Below are 6,703 nucleotides of genomic sequence, written 5' to 3' on the forward strand. Positions count from 1 at the left end.
GGAATTGAAAAATACATGTGTTGAAGTTTGTGATTCCTGTAGCATGCACATATGGTGAACCATTATGTAACAAAGTTGGAGCATGAAGTATTTGTTGATTGTCTTCCTTTGTGTGGCGATCGGGATCGCGCGATGGTTAACTCCTAGCAACCCTTCCCCTAGGAGCATGCGTAGTAGTACTTTGCTTCGAGGGCTAATAAATTTTTGCAATAAGTATATGAGTTGTTTATGACTAATGTGAGTCCATGGATTATACGCACACTTACCTGTCCGCAATTTTCTAGCCTCTTCGGTACCGCGCAATGCCCTTTCTCACCTTGAGAGTTGGTGCAAACTTCACCGGTGCATCCAAACCCCGTGATATGATATGCTCTATCACACATAAACCTCATTATATCTTCCTCAAAACAGCCACCATACCTACCTACCATTGCATTTCCATAGCCATTCCGAGATATATTGCCATGCAACTTTCCATCGTTTCATTTATCATGACATACTCCATTATTGTCATATTGCTTTGCATGATCATGTAGTTGACATTGTATTTGTGGCAAAGCCACCATTCATAATTCTTTCATACATGTCAATCTTGATTCATTGCATATCCCGGTACACCGTCGGAGGCATTCATATAGAGTCATATTTTGTTCTAAGTATTGAGTTGTAATTCATGAGTTGTAAGTAAATAAAAGTGTGATGATCATCATTATTAGAGCATTGTCCCAAGTGAGGAAAGGATGATGGAGACTATGATTCCCCCGCAAGTCGGGATGAGACTCCGGACTAAAAAAAGGGGCCATAAAAAAAAGAGAAAAGGCCCAAATAAAAAAATGATGAGAGAAAAAGAGAGCAGGGACAATGTTACTATCCTTTTACGACACTTGTGCTTCAAAGTAGCACCGTGATCTTCATAATAGAGAGTCTCTCATTTTGTCACATTCATATACTAGTGGGAAATTTCATTATAGAACTTGGCTTGTATATTCCAATGATGGGCTTCCTCAAATGCCCGAGGTCTTCGTGAGCAAGCAAGTTGGATGCACACCCACTTAGTTTCTTTTTTAGCTTTCATACACTTATAGCTCTAGTGCATCCATTGCATGGAAATCCCTACTCCTCGCATTAACATCAATTGATGGGCATCTCCATAGCCCGTTGATTAGCCTCGTTGATGCGAGACTTTCTCCTTTTTTGTCTTCCCACATAACCCCTACCATTATACCTTATTCCACCATAGTGCTATATCCATGGCTTGCGCTCATGTATTGCGTAAGAGTTGAAAAGGCTGAAGCGCCTTAAAAGTATGAACCAAATGCTTGGCCAAAACCGGGGTCATACATGATATGAATATTTTGTGTGGGGAAGATGGAGCATAGCCAGTCTATATGATTTTGTAGGGATAACTTGCTTTGGCTATGTTATTTTGATAAGACATAATTGCTTAGTTAGTATGCTTGAAGTATTATTGTTTTTATGTCAACATTAAACTTTTATCTTGAATCATGTCAAATCTGAACATTCATGCCACAATAAGAAGAATTATATTGAAATTATGCCAAGTAGCATTCCACATCAAAAATTCTGTTTTTATCATTTACCTACTCGAGGACGAGCAGGAATTAAGCTTGGGGATGCTTGATACGTCTCCAACGTATCTATAATTTTTGATTGTTCCATGCTATAGTATATTCTGTTTTGGACATTACTGGGCTTTATTATACACTTTTATATTATTTTTGGGACTAAACTATTAACCGGAGGCCCATCCCAGAATTGCTGTTTTTGCCTATTTCAGAGTTTCACAGAAAAAGAATATCAAACGGAGTCCAAACGGAATGAAACCTTCGGGAACATGATTTTCGGAATGAACGTGATCCAGAGGACTTGGACCCTACGTCAAGACTTCAACCAGAAGGCCACGAGGTAGGGGGCGCGCCTACCCCCCCCCCTCCCCCCCAGCGCGCCCTCCACCCTCGTGGGCCCCCTGTTGCTCCACCGACGTACTCCTTCCTCCTATATATACCTACGTACCCCCAAACTACCAGATACGGAGCCAAAAACCTAATTCCACCACCGCAACCTTATGTACCCGTGAGATCCCATCTTGGGGCCTGTTCCGGAGCTCCGCCGGAGGGGGCATCAATCACAGAGGGCTTCTACACCAACACCATAGCCTCTCCGATGATGTGTGAGTAATTTACCTCAGACCTTCGGGTCCATAGTTATTAGCTAGATGGCTTCTTCTCTCTTTTTGGATCTCAATACAATGTTCTCCCCCTCTCTCGTGGAGACCTATTCGACGTAATCTTCTTTTGCGGTGTGTTTGTTGAGACCGATGAATTGTGGGTTTATGATCAAGTTTATCTATGAACAATATTTGAATCTTCTAAATTCTTTTATGTATGATTTTTTATCTTTGCAAGTCTCTTCGAATTATCAGTTTGGTTGGCCTACTAGATTGATCTTTCTTGCAATGGGAGAAGTGCTTAGCTTTGGGTTCAATCTTTTGGTGTCCTTTCCCAGTGACAGTAGGGGTAGCAAGGCACGTATTGTATTGTTGCCATTGAGGATAACAAGATGGGGCTTATATCATATTGCATGAATTTATCCCTCTACATCATGTCATCTTGCTTAAAGTGTTACTCTGTTCTTATGAACTTAATACTCTAGATGCATGCTCGATAGCGGTCGATGTGTGGAGTAATAGTAGTAGATGCAGGCAGGAGTCGGTCTACTTGTCTCGGACGTGATGCCTATATACATGATCATACCTAGATATTCTCATAACTATTCTCAATTCTGTCAATTGCTCAACAGTAATTTGTTCACCCACCGTAAATACTTATGCTCTTGAGAGAAGCCACTAGTGAAACCTAAGGCCGCCGGGTCTATTTTCCATCATATTAATCTTCCAACACTTAGCTATTTCCTTTGCCTTTTATTTTGCTTTTATTTCACTTTGCATCTTTATCATAAAAATACCAAAAATATTATCCTATCATATCTATCAGATCTCACTCTCGTAAGTGACTGTGTAGGGATTGACAACCCCTTATCGCGTTCGTTGCGAGGTTTAATTTGTTTGTTTAGGTGCAAGGGACTCGTGCGTGGCCTCCTAATGGATTGATACCTTGCTTCTCAAAAACTGAGGGAACTACTTACACTACTTTCCAGCATCACCCTTTCCTCTTCAAGGGAAAACCAACGCAGTGCTCAAGAGGTAGCACGTGGCAACGTGCGGCCTCCAGGCCAACTCAGCAAGCACATGCGTGGTGGCATGCAGATCTTCGTGAAGACACTGCCACCGCGCCAGCCCAGCAGCCAGACAACGTGGCACCACAACGCCTCATTAGCTCGGACGTGCGTCGGAGCCAGGCGAGGCGGCGACAGCTAGGACGAGCTTCCTTGCCGTCCCCAATAAAGCAAGAAGGGCACGTCGGGAAAACATTAAATGTGTTTGTTCGACGGTGCTAGAGGATAGACTTAACCACTGTATACCTTTCCACCTCCTGTGTGCCACTGTGGCGACCCCTTTTGACTATAAAAGGAGGCCCAAGGCGTACTGGAGAGGGATTCAGATCTTTTGGACCGCGCGCAACACAGCTACTTCAAAAGCTCAAGAACACTCAAATATACACCAAAGCAGGACTATGGTATTACGCATCCTCGCGGCCCGAACCTGGGTAAACGATCCTTGTGCTGACTACCAGACCCGCTCTTTGCACAACCCACGCCCGCCAACCGTAGAAGGGATCTCAGTGATTCCATAGGTGTCGTTTCCACCGACATCTTTGGCGCGCTAGGTAGGGGGTGGCGCAGTTGTGAAAATCCGGCCTAGCAGTTAGTTTAGCAGTTCTTCATCGCCATGGCTCCCAAGAAGAAGACGATCACGGCGATCGGTTCATCGGGAGCCGAACGACCCGTACTAGTGCGGGCGATTGGTGGGTTGATCGCAGACGGAAGCCGAGGCACGGCCCGCGAACACCCACATCGCTCTGGCAGTCAAAGCCTGGCGAGCGGCATTGTTCATGGGTGAGACGACGTGCCGCATGCCGCCAAATGCAAAGCCGGAGCCGGGCCCCCCAAGGGCGGCGTCGTGCCACCCATGGGCGGCGCGGCGACTTCCAACACGCCTACGCCGGCGCCCACGACGCGCTCTTCCCAGGTCATGCGCGACAAGCAGCGTCGCCACGCTGGTGACCCCGGGCGCCACCGTGGGAAGAGTCCCGTGCCTCATTCGTGGGACGTAGAAGGCCAGCATGCATGCCGAGGCGCTGGCAAAAATGGCGCACAGCCGCAAGGCCATGATAGAGCTCCTTCTAACATGGTTAGGAGTCGGAGCGCGCCACGGTCCACGCAGCTTTCGACGCCACCCAGGCTAGCGGAAGCTTTGGCGCGCGCAGTTGCTCCTCTGTCCGTTGTGAGGATGCTTGTGATAACATTTCCATAGCATCGTCCAACCCACAGACCCGCCGCGATCAGCGCCAAGTTCTTCGGGAGCGAGCCCATGAAGACGCTCGAACCACCATCGAGCACTGGCGCGAAGCACGCCACCAGTCAGATAGGCGGGCGGGGCCCACTATGGACCACCCAGCACCGGGAGGCTGTGGCGGCCTGCCCTACGAGGTGGGTTGCCCAGCCTTTACCCGTGAGCTGCGGCATTTCCAGTGGCCCTCCCACCGCACGTTCAAGCCCGACATTGGCGAGAAGTACAACGGCAAGACCCACCCGTCGGAGTTCCTCAGCATCTACACCATCGCTATGCAAGCTGCTGGAGCTCGCGACGACAAGGTGCTTGCCAATTACTTCCCGTTGGCACTTAAGCCCAATGTTATGTCATGGTTGATGCACTTGCCGGCGGATTCCATTTCTTCTTGGTCGGATTTGTGTCATGAGTTCGTTGGCACCTTCACTGGAGGCCACAAAGATCATGGCCAGGCAAGAGATTTGCATATCATCCCCCAGAAGGAAGGCGAAACCCTGTGCAAGTACATACAGAGGTTCAACCGGGTGCAGTACAACATCCCAGATGTTCATCCCACCGCCGTGATCAGCGCATTCCATCAGAATGTGCGTAACCGCAAGATGCGTGAAGAGCTGGCGATGAACAAGGTCAAAGATGTGGCCGAACTTTATGTTCTAGCCGATAGGTGCGCTCGAGCTGAAGAGGGGAGGAAGTACCATGGCGAGGGCGCTAGTGCGGAAACCGACTCCAAAGACGAAGACACAGCCGCCCCGACGAAGAAGGGCCGGCGCCGCAACAGGAAGCACAAGGGCAAGACCATGCTTGCCGTCGAGGGATCCGAGGACACCGGCGCTGCCAAGAAGGCCAAGGCAGACGACCCCGGTAAGGAAATTGCCGGGTGCGCCGCTTGCCGGGCCTTGGCGGCTGCCGATAAGCTGGGAGGCTCCAACAAGCAGTACTGCAAGATCCACCGCACCAAGGGCCATGACCTCTAGAACTGCCCGCAAGTTGAGCTGCTTGCTGAGAAGCAAAAAGCTGAGTATGAGAGGTCGGACAAGGAGAAGGGTCAGGATGGTGCCGAGGGATCTGGCAAGAAAGGTGGCGGAGAAGGAGGTCGCCGCGGCAAGGATAGCCAGCAAGAGGGGCCCGCTCGGGGGCGCAAAAAGAAGGAAGAAGACGATGATCATGATGAGGAAGATGAGTCCGGCGAGCATGAGTTCCAAAAAGCTACAGAGGCCATGTGCGTCGACGGTGGTGCCTCGTTGCACACCTCTCACCGCCAGCTCAAGCAATGGGCGCGCGAGATTACAGCTGTGGAATCATCATTCGATGCCCGAAAGCCACTCAAGTGTTCTAGCACGCCTATCATTTTTGACACCGAGGACCACCCTGATCGCACAACTGCGGTCGAGTGTTTGTCGTTGTTGGTTTTGCCAACAATACGCAACCTCAAGGTGACAAAAATGCTAGTTGACGGCGGGGCTGGTCTGAACTTGTTCTCGCCTGTTGTGATCAAAAGGTTGTAGATTCCTGATGGAGACCTCGAAGAGACGGGCACATTTCAAGGGGTCAACCCGGGAAGGAGTCAGCCGAAGGGTAAGGTCACACTGCCCGTGATGTTTGGAGGCGAGTTAAACAATAGGACAGAAAGGATTGTTTTCGATGTAGCCAAGATCCCCTTGCCCTACAATGTAATCCTCGGCCGCCCAGCACTGGCCAAGTTCATGGCCACCTCACATTACGCCTACAACACGCTGAAGATGCCTGGGCTAATGACTATCATCATTGTCCCCTCTGACAAGAAGGATGCGCTGATCTGCGCTGACCAACTCTACCGGGAGGCGGTTGCAGTGACTGCCGCCAAGGCACTTGCTCCTGCTGCCGAAGCCCCGGGAGGGAAGAAAACCGGCAGGACCTCTCGCACCCACTCCGGCAAGCGCACCTCTTCGGAGTGTAGTGCGCCCGTCGAGGACGTGCCAGAGAGCTCCGCCGGCAAGAGCAAGAAAGACAGAGCTGCACCACCAGAGACCAAGAAGGTGTCCGTCAAGGAGGATGGCATGGGAGGGGCTTTTACCGTAAGCTCCACCCTCGACAGCAAATAGGAAGGCGCTCTCGTGACTTTCCTGCGGGCGAATGTCAATGTGTTTGCGTGGCAAGCATCCGACATCCCCTGCGTTCCTAGGGAGGTGATTAAGCACCATCTTGTTGTCTGTCCTCATGCGCAACCCGTCAAGC

Source organism: Aegilops tauschii, chromosome 4, assembly GCF_002575655.3.
Source record: "Aegilops tauschii subsp. strangulata cultivar AL8/78 chromosome 4, Aet v6.0, whole genome shotgun sequence".
NCBI lineage: Eukaryota > Viridiplantae > Streptophyta > Magnoliopsida > Poales > Poaceae > Aegilops > Aegilops tauschii.